We start from the raw sequence: 16,360 nt of genomic DNA, 5'->3' as shown, positions 1-16,360 counted from the left end.
TATTCAAATATCTTTGCCTAAGACTTCAAAGAGAAAAGGAAAGTCAGGTTATCAGAATCAGAAGTGATCATGAGAAAGAATTTGAGAACAGCAAATTTGTTGGATTCTGTGCATTTGAAGGAATTAGTCATGATTTATCATCTCCCATTACCCCTCAACAAAATGGTGTGGTAGAAAGGAAAAATATAACTCTCCAAGAATCTGCCAGAGCTATGATTCATGCTGAGAAATTGCCCTACCACTTCTGGACTGAAGCTATGAACACAGCCTGCTATGTTCACAACAGAGTAACCTTCAAGAAAGGGACTCCTACTACTTTATATGAAGTCTGGAAAGGTAGAAGACCTACTGTCAAATACTTCCATGTGTTTGGTAGTAAATGTTATATCTTGACTGATCGTGAACAAAGAAGGAAGATGGATCCCAAGAGTGATGAAGGAATATTTCTGGGCTACTCAACAAACAGCAGAGCATTTAGAGTCTTTAATTCCAGAACAAAAGTAATGATGGAATCTATCAATGTTGTGGTTGATGATCAATAGACTAATGTCACAGACGATGTTAAGACATCTCTAAATGATGCCCCAACTGATTTCCCAGACAAAAGTAATGAGAGTGAACTCACTCAAGCTGAACCTGAAGCTGACAAAATTAATAAGGGATCCTCTATCAGAATTCAGAAGGATCATTCTAAAGATCTCATTATAGGAGACCTAAATAAAGGGGTCACAACTAGATCAAGGGAAGTGATCTCACATGGTTTCTTTGTGTCCAAGATTGAGCCTAGGAATGTCAAGGAAGCATTAACTGATGAATTCTGGATCAATGCCATGTAGGAAGAGTTAGGCCAATTCAAGAGAAATGAAGTGTGGGAACTGGTTCCAAAACCTGAAGGAATAAATGTTATTGGAACAAAGTGGGTTTACAAGAATAAATCTGATGAACAAGGGGTAGTTACTAAAAATAAAGCAAGATTAGTAGCACAAGGATACACTCAAGTTGAAGGAGTTAACTTTGATGAAACATTTTCCCATGTAGCTCGCCTTGAGTCCATTAGACTATTGCTTGGAGTGGTATGTATTCTGAAGTTTAAACTGTTCCAAATGGATGTAAAAAATGCCTTCTTGAATGGTTACTTAAATGAGGAAGTGTATGTTGAACAACCTAAAGGTATTACAGATTCAAATCTTCCAAAGCATGTGTATAAGTTGAGGAAAGCCCTCTATGGTTTGAAACAAGCTCATAGGGCTTGGTATGATAGACTCACAGTGTTTCTCATTGACAATGGATACAGGAAGGGAGGCATTGATAAGACCTTATTTGTTAAGAATGAAGGAGGAAAACTCATGGTGGCTCAAATATATGTGGATGATATTGTGTTTGGTGGGATGTCAGATAAGATGGTCGAACATTTTGTTAAAAAAATGCAGTCTGAATTTGAAATGAGCCTTGTTGGAGAGCTGGCCTATTTTCTTGGGCTACAAGTCAAGCAGATGGAAGATTTTATCTTTCTATCTCAAAGCAAATATGCCAAAAACATTGTTAAGAAGTTTGGCATGGAGAATGCAAGTCATAAAAGGACACATGCTCCTACTCATCTGAAAGTCTCTAAAGATGAAAATTGTGTTAGTGTAGATCAAAGTCTCTACAGAAGCATGATAGGGAGTGTGCTATATCTCACAGTAAGCAAACCTGACATTGCTTTTGCTGTAGGTGTTTGTGCTAGATATCAAGCTGAACCAAAAGTCAATCACATAAACCAAGTGAAAAGGATACTGAAATATGTCAATGGCACCAGTGACTATGGGATGTTGTACACTCATGGATCTGGATCTGTGCTGACTGGATATTGTGATGATGACTGGGCTGGAAATGCTGATGATAGGAAAAGCACATCAGGAGGATGCTTCTTCTTGGGGAACAACTTAATATCATGGTTTAGTAAGAAAAAAAATTGTGTGTCTCTGTCCACTGCTGAAGCTGAATACATAGCAGCTGGAAGTAGTTTTTCTCAACTAGTTTGGATGAAATAGATGTTGACTGAATACAATGTCACGCAAGATGTCATGACATTGTACTGTGACAACCTGAGTGCTATAAATATATTGTCTGCCCACTTAAAATAAAGTGCCTCATTTATGGTAAATCATCACCTAGTATTGGAACTTCTATTTATTGCCTTTTCACACGTAACCTCTACTCAAACATTTCCACCTTCCTTCGACTTCATCAAACCTCTCTGCTAGGACAACAAAAACCTTTTCACAAGAACAACAACATGTCACAACATTTATCACCATCTGGTTCTAAAGCTACCAAACCTACTCACAAAGATAGAACACCTTCTATGGACTTTCTTGATGAAGATATTTTGGACGTGATTCCCCTGTCTGTCATTCCAGGCGATGCTCCTGGTCCATCTGCCACTGCATGCCCTACTCAAGGTAACAATTCTAATATCCCCTCCAGCTCTACGTATACTCCTAGTTCTAAGGACAACATGTATCACACTGATCGTGTCATAAGAAACCTAGTCAGTAGGATTCTCAATGAAGGACACTCTGTAAAGGGAGTTTCTAATCCTCTATCAAGAAGGGAACCCTCTCCTGAGGTTGGACCTCACAATAAGAAGGATGATGATTCCTCTAGGTATGAAAAAGATATAGTTGTTGAAGGTTTGTGCTCTTTAGGGCAAACTTTATCTGGTAAGAAATTTGTGGCATCACCTGCTGCCAATACTTCACAGTCTAAGAAACATGATTCTGGAAAGAAGGTGATTGACTTAGAAGTTGATAGTTCGGATGGTCAAGATGATAGCTCGATTCACCACTTGAAGCCTAGTGTGGCTAAGAGAATGAAGACTAGAAAGGGTAGGTTTGTGGCTGAAATGATGACAGCCAAAAATGCTAAGAAGGCTACTGGTGTAGGCCCCTCAAAGTCTTGGAGCAAAGTTGAGGTAAAGAAGAGGAAAGTGAGAGAATTTTTTTACTCAGATGAAGATGTTGAAGAAGATGTCCCTGACATCTCCCCTGTCAAGAGGACAACTATTAGGAAATCCCCTACAAGAGTTGTTGCTGTACACCTGGACAATATTTCTTTCCATCTTGAAGATGGAGCAGCAAAATGGAAGTTTGTAATTCAAAGAAGGGTGGCGGTGGAGAGAGAATTGGGCAAGGATGTTGTGGAGGTCAAAGAGGTCATGGACCTTATTAAAACTGCTGGATTAATGAAAATTGTTGCTGGGTTATCTCAGTGTTATGAAGGACTGGTGAAAGAATTTGTGGTCAACATCCCTGAAGACATTGCTGATAAAAACAACAAGGAGTTTTGTAAAGTGTTTGTAAGAGGGAAGTGTATCACTTTTTCTCCAACTGTGATTAATAAGTTTCTAGGAAGAGGAACATAAGGTGCATGGGAACTGGAAGCCACAGACAATGAAGTTTGTAGGGAAATTACTGCTAGACAGGTGAAGGAATTCCCCACTAAGAAGCATCTCCCTGCTGGGAAGCTAACTGTGAAATATGCTATTTTGCACAAGATAGGGTCAGCAAATTGGGTGCCAACCAGTCACATCTCTACAATTTCAAATGCTCTTGGAAGGTTCATCTTTGTTGTTGGAACCAAGCTAAAATTTGATTATGGTAGATTTATGTTTGAACAAATTGTCAAACATGCTTCTACAAATGCAGTTAAGCTGCCCATAGCTTTTCCCTCAATGATTTGTGGGATTATCCTGAGCCAGCAACCTGGAATTTTGAGCACAAATGATCTTCCTAGTAGAAGAAAACCTCCTCTATCAGTTCATTACAAATTGTTTGAAGGCAATCATGTCGAGGACATTGTCATGACATCTGATGTGAAGAAGCCAGCCTTAAAAGGTGGCCTTATTGCTGAGCTGAAAGAAACTTGTAAGGAATTGGATACTGGGATAAGGGTAGCAAACGCCAGGAAGGAAGCTTTAGAGGCTCTAATTTAAAGCTTGGAGCAAGCTGAGAGAGATAATGTTGGACAGGCCAAGGAAACAGAAGCCCAAACCTCTAGTGAGAGGTCTGAATCTAAAGATGAAACAAGTGGCAGTTCTGGTTCTGATGCTGATGAAGATGCAAGCTCCTCTGACTAGTTTTGTTGAAGTTGTCCCTCACTCTTCTGATTATGTGCAGTGATGGATGTTTTGGTGGTTTCTTTTGGTAGTCATGTTCTGCTACCTTGATGTAATTTTTTTCTGGATTTTTATCTCAGCTTGTATAGTTGTGTGTGTTATGGGATCTGTAACACTTAACAATATGCTTTGACATTTTTTGCGACATTCTGTTTGACTAATAGACATTTATTTTGTCTCGTTGGTGTCTTTGGTCCCTTTTGTCTAAAAAGGGGGAGAAGTAGCTAAAGTAGCTGTAGCTAAAGTAGCTATGCTATAGACAGATGATGTTGAAGAGGATGTAATTTGTTGATGACAGATGATGTTGAAGAGGATGTAATCTGTTTAGTACAGGTAATGTTGAAGGTGATGTCAGATGGGGAGGTGTATGTTACAGGTGATGTTGAAGAGGATGTTTGTGTTGAGCAGACTGGGGGGAGTTAGAGCACAAGCGCATGTGTGTTTAATATGTGTTTACTAGTTGTTATTTTAGCTAGTAATGTGTGTTTTATAACTTCTGCTGCTAAACTGATGATGTGATTATTCTCTTGTGAAACAAATGATCTGATGTATGTTTTAGCCAAAATTTGCCAAATGGGGAGTTTGTTGGTTCTATGTGACTGACATCAATTTTGGTAAAACCTAGAGTGTTCACAAGTTGTCACAGGTGTTGTCTTGACATAAGATAACAGGTTCCTGCAGGGTGTTTAAAATATGAATGTGCAGGATTTTGCTGAGATGTCAGACCCGATGTCAAGACATCTGTATACAGAATATTCAGTCTAAATGTTATGTATTGTGTGATTGCGCTTTTTAGCTAATCTATGTGTGATTGATGAGATTATTGAACGCGCCATTCAATCAGTAATTAAAACCAGATTGACTTATTTTCCAACAAGATATAATCAGCTGTCATAAGAAGATACGAATGGAAAATAGTTTTAGGGTTTTATGATGTCCAAGCCCAGCCAAACGCTTCTATAAAAAGGGCATGGAAAACCTGGTTTTAAGAGACAAGAAATAACGAACGAAATATTGAGAGAGAATAAGGGTTTGAGTCTTGTGTGGTCGTGTGTATCGTGAGCCATTCATTCATCCATAGATGATTGAATTGGACTAAATTTTGAGTTATAATTTTTCCACTCTAAGCTTTGAAGCATGAGTGTGTGTTTACTTGGTTGAAGCTTTTAAGCAAGATTAAGTATGTGTTCTTGAAGAGTGTCTTCTTTCATTATAATATTTGTTTTTACATCACTGCTGTGATTGAGGGGGAGTGAGTAGGATCCCATATCTAAGAGTTCTTAGATAGAAGTCACACGGATAGAGATTAGGTGAAAATATTGTAACTTGAAGTTGTTTACTGAGAGTCTTTGAACTAATTCTGTTTAGTGGATTTCCTTCCTGGCTTGGTAGCCCCCAGACGTAGGTGAGTTTGCACCGAACTGGGTTAACAATTGCTTGTGTCACTTGTATTACTGTTCTTTATATTTTATCCTGTTTATATTGTTCAGATATTAGTGTCGTGACATTACCTTCGACATCTCATATCTGATACAGAAATTTCAGAAATCTACTCAACATTGTTTCGTACTCGGTGGACTACAAGTTCATTCTAGCTTTGTTGGAGAGGTGGAGACCCGAGACCCACACATTTCACCTTCCGATTGGTGAATGTACCGTTACACTTGAGGACATGTACATGTTGTTGGGTCTCCGTATAGATGAAAAGACAATGAATGGTAGAGTTAACCAAGACAACAATATATGCAATAAATTATTGGATGCCCTTTGTTAGACAACGAAACTGAGGGGGACACATCCGATCAAGCAAGGGGGCAAGGTATAAATTTAAAATACCTTAAACAATATTATGCCAATATAGTATTGTCCGAAGATTCAACCGAGTATGAGAAAATAATAAAAGCTCGGTGTTATATTATGATTTTATTTGGTAATTTTTTGTTTCCAGAAAGTACAGGTAATTCTGTAAATATAATATATTTACCTTTATTACGCAACATTAATAAGATAAACACTTATAGTTGGGGTTCAGTTGTGTTGGCCCATCTATATAGTGCAATGTGTAAAACTGCAAAAAAAAAAAATACCTGTACTTTTTTTCATGTGCGTATTTGCTTCAAGCTTGGGGTTGGTCAAGAATGTCGTCGCTCGCCCCGATAAATGAGCGCTCATTCGTGTTCTCGTTTGCAACCAAGTAAGTCTAACACTTTACCATTTACCATTTAGTTAATTATATTTTATATTATAATTAACAGTAAATAATATTTTTCACTTCTTTTTTATCTTAGGTGGTCAGTAAGGGGAATGAACTACAACAGGTGTTCGAAACAGGCTATTGTAGTCTATCGCAATCTATTGGACCACATTGGACATGACGATGTAATAATCCTACCAAACTATATTTTAATTTAAAAGTACTTCTCAAATTATTTTCCATCTAATCGTTTCGTATTGTTTTACAATTTGTCTAGAGGCCATATTTGGGTCTGGATCATGATGTGAACCATGACGATGCTACAATTTGGACAGCGAAGACATTGATTATCCGATTCACTACGGTGGAAATGCACCAGAGTGACCGGTTCAAATTGCAGTTCGAAATGCTACAACAAATTTCAGAATCTCCCGTGTTTGGGAATTGGCATCAAAAAAGGGTTGATGCACAATGGGATTATTCTGATTGGAGACACTTTACAAAAGAGATGTGTCGCCAATGGAGGAATCGACGACAACACATCTTAAATGAACCAGTCATCCAAGGTGCAAGACCGACTCAACAATATATGACATGGTTTAGGTCGGTAACAACAACAATTTGTATATGAGCCGCGTATTTGATGGATCCACGCCAACTTACTTCGTCATCGTACGCCCCACAACAATTCACCACCCAACACCAATGTGAACCCACCCAAACCCAACAACCAACCACACAACATCAACTAACCATATACACACAACAACCAAACACCCAACATCGCAACCCGTTCATGCCAACCACCCAACAACCAACCATCCAACGTCGCAATCCATTCATACCACCTACCCAAACATGAAACCAAGAATCAAACCCCGCAACCACAACCGTCTATAGCCCAGATGATTCATATGGGTCACTTCATCGTAGCCCCCCCACCAATGACCATCCAAACATCCCATCAACATAACACCCAACCATTGTTTAACTATAGTATGCCCCAGGAACCATTGCTTCGTTTCCAAAACGACTCAATTGTCCAATTTGGGCAACTATACTGTCCCCAATTCACTCAACCCCAACGACCTAACTACGATGGCATAGGCACCGAACTCCATTACAGAAGCGCCGTTGGCCAGAGCCCCTTCGGATATTGGGAGCAAATGATGATACATCTGTCAAATACCGTTGGAACTTTCGCTGAACCTTCCAACCAGTCATCGCTCGATCAGGTCAGCACACAAAGACCCCAAACACCTCAAGAAAATCGTGGGAGACCTCGGCGACAAACTAACGCACCAGGATGTGGAACAGGGGGACGTTATAATCGGGTCGGTCATTAGTTTATTGTCAGTCCAATGTAACCAATTATTACATCATTAATGAAATTATTTTTTTTCATTACTATTTCTTATTTATTAAATAATGATAATTAATAATTAAAAAAAACTAAAAAATTAAAAAAATTAAAATAAATAAATAAATAAAAAATACAAGGGGTATGCGCCAGATGAAATAGCGCATACACCAACCAAATACACATAGGCGCCACTAGCATTGGCGCCTCCTCATGAGGGGCAATGCAGGCGCCACTAGCATTGGCGCCTCCTCATGAGGAGCCCAATGCATGTGCCAATGCTATTGGCGCCTCCTCTTCATGCATTGGAGATGCGTCAATTCATCTGACGCATCCTCAAAAAAATCTGGTTATTTTGGTAATTTTTTTAAATTATTGGTTATTTTCGAATTTTTTTAAAAAAAATTGATTATTTTAAAAAAAATCCACCAAATACTTTTAAAAATAAATAATATGTTTCTTAAAACATCGCCCTTTTTCAAAATACTGATATAAATTGATACCAGATGTTTTAAATGAACATCCAGATTTTTAGATGATACCTGACTTTTTCAATAAACTACCGAATATTCCATTTGCCCATTTTTATGAAAAAATTTCAAGGATAATTTTGGAATAACGCAATAATTTCAAAGATGTCAAGTATAATTTAGGAGATGACATGTTAAATTCTCCTTATAGTGTGAGTGGAGTAGAGATATGGGCCAAGGCTGTATGTAAATGGGCCAGGCTGAGTCATTGTCAATAGTCCAATCGGCCTACTTTGTGGATTTACTCTAGCATGTATTGTTCAAATATTTTTATATAATAAATAAAACTAATTCTTCTAAAGTATCATATGAATAATTACAGTGCACTATCTATTTTATTTCTCTCCCTTTCGTGCGCATTTATTCTTGAAAACTTAGAAGTTATTTTCTCAACAGTTTTTTTTTTAATAAGGGAGGTGTCTCCCGTGTAAATAAAGAAAAATAAGTATAAATAAAAAAGTTAATGTTAAATAATAAAAAAGTTAATGTTAATGATAAAAGTCTATTACGCTCAATTAAAACATAAAATATGTAGACACTAAGACACATACGTTATACATATAAATAAATCTTAGAGAATATAATTCAATCATTATAATAGTTTTATGACTTACTATGATATGACATTTTTAGCCAAAAAAAATAAAATAGAAGATGATGAGATCATCTTGAAGGACATCGATGTGCAATATTGTATTGTACTAGTATTATTGAATAGTGGTGGTAAATGGTAGTAGTTGTATTGAGTGAGTGAGTGAAAGAAAGAGAAAGAAAGTGGGATGGATGATTGATTGAATGTATGAGTGATTGATATATTGTGAGTATTTGAAGATTGATTTGTTGAGTGGTTGAATGAACATGAAAAAGAAAAGAAAGGGGCCCTGAGAGGCCCTGAGAGTGAGGTGTACGTAGTACGTGAAAGAAGGAGAGGGAGATGAGATGAGATGCTTTTTTTTTTAAATTGAAATGCAAATAACTCAGAGAGATACAGACACAGTGGCAAGCAATCATGTTGACATGACCACTGCACCTCTTTTATACAGACTACACAACTTATTGCATCCGTCATCCACGACCCTACTACTCGCTCTATTAACGTGCCGTGACTTACGACACTTTTTACTCTCTCTTCCTATTTGAGGTCTCACCATTCTTATTCAATTTAACCTTATCTATTTTTACTTTTCTTATTCCATTACTTCTCTTATAAAATAAGTATCGTATTTATAATTAAAATTTATCTTTTTTAATTTTTTATTTAATTTAGATTTTGATCTTTTAATTAATTGTATCTTTTAATTAATATTTTTAATTTATTATTTTTCTCATCTTATATAAAATTATGAGATTAATTACTATACATTGTCAGAGTAAAAAGATTTATACTATCGATTCATCACCATCACCTATTTGTATTACTTTATAAATTTTTAAAATAAATTTCAAACTTATTTTAATATCCAACGGATATGATTAATTGATAGTTTAAAATCTTTTTACATTATCGATGTATATCAATTAAATCTCAAAATTATTATTTAACATTTATTTTAGAAAGGAGGAATTCGGTCGGCCATGAATATTCCCCCACTCTTTTATACTACCTCCGTTTTTTATTATATGTCACTTTGTAAAAATATTTTGTACCACAATATAAGTCGTTTTATAATATCAATGAATTATTAATGTTATTTTTCCTCTTATATCCTTAAATATTTATTATTCTCTCTCATTTCAATTATGTTAATTTGTCTTTCCAATACCATTAATGAAGGATAATTTTGTAAAATCCTTCGTAATTTATTTTTTTCATACCATAATTATTACATTTCTTAATACGTGTGAAAAGTAAAAAACGACTTATAATAAAAACGGAGGGAGTAATACTTTTAAAACACCATATTATTTTTTTATTACATGGCTCTGTCATTGACTTTAATTATTATATGCAACCAAGCTTACTTTTCTTCATTTTTTTTGATTTATTTTATATATCTCATATTTATTAAATTATTTTATTATTTAAATATTAATAAGATAGTTAAATAAATAAATTAAAATTAATTTAAAAAATAAATATAATTAAATAGAATTATATTAAATAAAAATGTATTAAATAATAAATATGTTACAGATAAATTAAACATATGATTACATAATTAAAAAAAAAGTATTTGTAGTCGTTGTTGATAATGCTTTTGTAGGTGACTTTTGATTCCACATCAATAACGTAATCTTTGTCGCACACTCATATGAGACACTTCGGTGTCTTGGGTTATTTATGGTGACTGAGATCAAAACTCTCCATCAAAATTTCTTTACAAATAATCTGAAACATATATATTTTGTATGTCAGATCAATCTGGTAATGCTGTGCACATAAACTCCATAAAATTCTGACTTTTTTATTTAGAGTTAATTGGTATTGTAGTTGTGTTGTTGGTGGATTTAATGTTTCAATCGTGGGTAGTACAAGTTTGTTTGTAGAGATGGATTTGTTGTTGTTTGATAGTTGAAGTTTGGTGGTATAGATTGAGTGAATGGTTATAATGGATAAAAACGAATTTTTTGTTGAGGTACTTGGAAGTTGTAGCTCAGTTAAGTAGTTGGTTTAACTTGGTTGGATGTATAAGTATGAATTATGGGGTTGGTATATGACCGATGTTTTAGAAATCAGGGGTTAAATTGTTGTTGTTGATGTTGTTGGGTGGCTTGCATGTATGAGAGTTGGAGTTAAAGTGGTTGAGGCGTGTTGGTATAAGTGGGTTGTGTTAAGAATTAGATACCACAATATTTTCTAATAGTTTTTGTGATGGTTAAAGGTGAGACAGAAGGTGTTTGGAGTTTTTTTTTTAAATTGAGAAGACGTGTCACATCATAATATTAGACAAGTGACTCCAAACACGAAAAAAGAGATGAATTGTGTAAGTCGAAAAATAATGTTTAATTATAAAAATCTTGATTTATAAAAATATTTAACTTAATTTTATTAATCAAACAAAGAATAAGAAGATGATTAAAATAAAGACAGCGGAAAATGCAGTGCAAGGAAATAAATGACTAAAAAGTAAAAAGATAATGAAAGAGAGAAATACAATATTGATTTATACATGTTCGACCTAACCATTTGGTCTACTCTTATCCCTAACAATTTAATCTTGAGAATTTCCACTATATCAGATGTGATCTTTTCACAAATTATGTCCACGAACCTTACAATCAAACAATAGATTTTAGACTGCCTAATCCTCAAACGAAACGAGAGATTTTACACTTGGCTAGTCTCAAAACCAAATAGGACTTGTATACCATACTTAGCTCACGAACCAAATAGGAATTTTACTTGACTAATCTCGAGAACCAAACAGAGCTTTTAACTTGTTTAGTTCAAGAACCAAAAATTGGATTCTTTCAAAGATTTTACACAAGAGACAAAGCATCTTGAGTAACTTACAAAATTCTCATAACACCAAAATAACCAAAGTCTCGCTGATATTTTTCACTCGCAAAGCACTAAGGTAGTTTTGTGGAAAAGAAAGAAATAAAACTGAGAAACTAGAAAGTGAAAAGTATTATAGAAATCGTTTTCTGGTGCATTTTGAAATGAGGAGAACCCATTTATTTATAGGAAAAAATTTGACTACAAAAGGAAAAATATCCATGAGACTTTAAATGATATAATTGATTAAGCCATAGGGTTAATCAATTGGAAGCATAAAAAATACGACAACCCTAATTCTAAAAAAGGAACCTTGCAACGACTATGTATCTTAGTTTATTATAAGTATTCTTAATTGATTAAGAAGTTTGTTTTCTTTCCCTAGTCGATTAGATGAAGTCCCTAATCGAATAGGAAATGTACAAATGCTTCATAAATTAATAGGAATATTATTGGTCAATCCCATAAGCACCTCGATCATTCCTTTATATGTTTTAAGGTATTTTATCCCAAAAAAAAGGTTTGAAAACTATTTTAAGTGTGTGTGTGTGTATGTGTTGCCTTTATAATTTGAGAATTTTTATTATATTTTTTACAATACACTAATCATTCAAACACAGACCAGACGAGCTTCCATATTTCCTCTCTTTCACAAACTTTGAAGCTTCAAGATCCCATGTTTGATTCATCATTTTGTTTACCGTGAAATTTAGTAAACAAAACAAGTTTCAGTTTACTTAAGAGATTAAACTCGAAAAGATCTCAAGACATATTTTATGTGACTCATGAAGTTGGGATAGTTCATCATAAATGTCGAAATGTGTGATTTTGAAAACAATAACTAAAATTGGAACAAAGTTTAAAGGTGATGACTAAAACGTAAATGAAAATCGAAATACATGTGAAAAATAAAGACTGAATGCATAAATGATTGAAGTAAAAAAGAAAAATCCTTAACTCATAAAAGATGGAACGCATATGTACATTCTGGAACTCTTTATCAAAACACTGATACTTTAAGTTGTATAGAAATGTGTACAATTGTGGACCCCCAAAACTCAAAGTTAATGCTACTTATATACTAAACTTAAGGTAATCATCTGCAACAGTCAACTAAACACATCATGCCACGTTTTACTTCCATGCAACCTTCGTCTTCGACGATCTTCCACGTGTATTTTAGTAATTGTTTGATCTTATCTTACTTACATATCATTTGATTGCGCATAGTATGACTCGAAACTCTGAATTTTGCTAAGTCCTCAATTTTCTAGTCCGATTGCGACTTCGAATTTAGTAATTTTCCATGTCGATCAGCCACATCTGTCGAAGTCCTTATGACCATTTATTCTTCATTTTGACTTGACTAAAATCATTATCACATGAATTCTATCATACTTATGCTAGTGTCAAAATTTTGAGATAACAACTTACCCCTCAAAATGCCATGTTTCTATTTTTAGAAAAAATAGAGAAAGGTGGCATTTTTGAACGTATTTTCGACACTATTTTAAATTCTTTGTTGACATCATTGTCATCATTACCAATTTATTGTGCCTTGTCATTTTCAGGAAAAAAATTCAGAATGTCGTCATTGGTCCTAGTTTCTAGGAGATCATGCTTTTTTGCACGTCTTCATTAACTGCTCAACTCGTATGAATTTTGCCACCTATTACCAACTCTCCCACTTCTCAAGACACGAAACTGATTCACATCACCACGCGTCTTCCAAGTGTTGGATATTAGGGAGAAAACAAATCTATAAATACCTTTACCACACTATTCTTCATCTTCTTTGCTCTCACTTTCAACTATTTCTGCAAATGAAAAAAACTTTTCTCTTCACAACAAGCTTTGTAAACTTCATCAATGGCGGCTAACACCTCATCCAACAAATTTGACACTGGGAAGAGCCTAATGGCTTACACAATTTTGCCATCGGAAGATGATGAAGGTAGGGATTTTGTCTCTAAACTGCCAATGCCTGAAGAGAAAATTGTTGCTTGGCAACATCAAGTACTCATTCCTTTCACTCTTTCTACTAAACTGCTAGCATTTCTAGGATCATACCCAACTGCAAAAACCCACACTGAAAAGGTGAAGATCTTCTTTCCGGGTTACCCCATTACTATGCCTTCAGCATTCGAAAAACGCTTTCTCGACCTGTCCTTTATGGAGACACATGCACATGTCTTCGGATATACACCTCTAACCCAGTGTAAAGAATACCTTTCCTGACTTAACAAAGTCGAAGGCAAAAAACAAAAACAATGGGAAGATTTAGGAATCAAGAGTTCCTAGACCCTAGGGGCAAAATGATCAATATACACAAAATTGATCAATTAGGGAAATGTTATATTAATTTCTAACAATTAAAACCTAATCAAAATCAACTAAATCTAATTAATTCTATATAAATCTAATAATTTCATGAGATAAAAATTAGGCTAATATAGAAATTAACCTAAATTTAGTATCTAATTATGCACCATTTGGTTAATATTGAATTAACAATCAAGACTAATTAATTAATTAAAACTAACTAATCCTAATTAAAAATAACATGCTAATCATGTGATGAAAAACTACGCTAAACTTAAATAACCTAATTCTAATTAATCAAATTAATTTATGCAACAAAAGCATAAAAGTCATAAATCAAGATTTAATCAAAATTAACTAAGAACAGTTAATTGATAATTAGGATTAAGAATAAATGGATTAGGATAATATGATGGAGTAGGGGTGTATGAACCTGAAGGAGGTGCAGTTAGGAAACGTTTGGGCCTTAGGCCCAAACAGAGCCAGACCTCAAACAAGCAATCGATTCAAAAGCTGAGTTCGGGTCCAATACACAACCAAATCCACGCACCAGAGCTTCATCAGCATTGTTTCACTTTTTCGCTTCATCTTCATCGCGCGTTCTCTACTTCAAACAAAATTAGAAACGAAAAAAATGAAGAAAATTGGCTCTGAAATCACGATCAACACTAAAATCGTATCAATCATTCATCATTCACCTTTGCGCATGCAGAATCGAAAAGGATCGAATTGAAGCAAGAAATCATCGAATCAGAGTATCGACATGAACAGGTATTGAGTTCTTCACCTTCCTCTGTTTTGATTCCTTCTTCTTCTCCTCAAATTCTCTGCTACTGTGTGTGTTAAATCGAGAGTCATGCTTTTCTATTTGTGGTGTATGTGCAGGTGGGATTCTTGTTGAATTTTTGTTTGAAGAAGGTCATGTTACCAGCCCTTTGTGAGAAGGTTTCGTTGCCAATTGTCCAATTCGATTTGCAGATGATTGCTCTCTTTTAAGTTCCCTCAATTTCTGTTATACTGTTTGAGGCTTGTTATTGAGAAATCTTGTTAAATCTGGTTTTTCCTCTGTTACAGGTTTTATGGTTTTGTGGTTAGCAGTCGTTGTTGAAAACGGTTGGAGGTTTTGTTATCAAGTTTATTGAGAATTGGTTATAGGTTGGTTTGAGGGAGGTTGGAAGTTAGTTGCAAATGATTTGAGCATTAGGACTAAGCAACTATTAAAAATGATTTAGCAATAGGGCTGCACTTAATCGTTACTGAAAAGCTTCGAATTAGTAGCATAATTGCAAGTTGTTTTGTTTTGTTTTAGCTTGAAATTGATGTTGCTGTTATGGATTTAATATACCCCTTATTGTGAACTGTTATGATGCACATGTTTTGAACTTACTGCTGCAACTATGCTTGCTATGCGGTTGCCTAACTCATGGAAGTGACAATTTGATGTGATGTTATATGTATATGAACATGAGCTTGTATGTTGCTATGACATGATATAGGAACATGGATGTATTTACATTTATGTAAACTAATATACATGGATGTATGTGCTGCTGATTTTTGAATGTTATGCAGGTATTATCTGAATGCCATGGGACTATTTGTCATATTATAATTTTTAACCCTAAGATCCCACATCTCATTTGCATGTTTTGCGTAAAAATAAAGTCATATCTTGGCTCTTCCCTTATCCATATTTAGATTTGTATTTTGCAGAGATCATCAAGCACCTCTTTGTTTTACCTTTGTGTTTATATGTTCATTGCTTATATAACCACTAATCAAAATATCAAAAATATGTCTTGTTTCCCTTAAGTTTATTGTGCAAGGTAGGGCTCCTCAAATCAAGAGCATCTCAAAGTTTAGTTGCTTAGTTCTCAAGGAAAGTCAAAAGTTCATGTGTTTATTTTCAAGCCTTTTTCAATAAGCAAATTCAAGCTTTGAGCAATTTAATCAAGAGACAATCAAGGACACCTTATCTTGAGTTCATATCATCACCCATGTGCTTTGAAGTGCAAGGAAATTCCAAGTACACAAGCTTGTTCCAAGTGGTTTGACCTAAAAATCAACATTTTGATGTCAAAGTTCCAAAGATCACAACTCATTCAATTCTCAATATTTTTGAATTCCCCTTTTTGCATATGACTCTTCTCAACATCCTCTACAATTTCTCTTTACATGACAAGAGTCAATTATGCTTGGAGGATCATCAAAAGTTTGGAGACATTATAGGTCATTTGTGGACTTAGTGAAATTTAACCTATTTTCAAGTGACTTTTTGCCAACTTTCGAAGATCATAACTTCTTCAATTTGCAACATATGGAGTTGATTCTTTTTACACAATGTCATATGTGATTC

General features: G+C 34.8%; 1 long non-coding RNA gene across 2 annotated transcripts; it reads left to right on the top strand.

Annotated features, from left to right (window-relative positions):
* Positions 1–14,432: 14,432 nt before the first annotated feature.
* Positions 14,433–16,130, top strand: LOC127092504 (uncharacterized). 2 transcript variants are annotated; one of them, XR_007792194.1, is made up of 3 exons: positions 14,530–14,775; positions 14,890–14,949; positions 15,079–16,130. It is a non-coding gene; the product is annotated as an uncharacterized LOC127092504 (long non-coding RNA). The 2 variants fall into 2 exon arrangements; XR_007792193.1 differs by having other exon boundaries at positions 14,433–14,775; positions 14,890–16,130.
* Positions 16,131–16,360: the final 230 nt, after the last annotated feature.

This window comes from Lathyrus oleraceus, chromosome 6 (assembly GCF_024323335.1).
Source record: "Lathyrus oleraceus cultivar Zhongwan6 chromosome 6, CAAS_Psat_ZW6_1.0, whole genome shotgun sequence".
Taxonomy (NCBI): Eukaryota; Viridiplantae; Streptophyta; class Magnoliopsida; order Fabales; family Fabaceae; genus Lathyrus; species Lathyrus oleraceus.
Note: the sequence above shows the minus strand (reverse complement) of the source record. Positions and strands in the feature narration are given on the sequence as shown.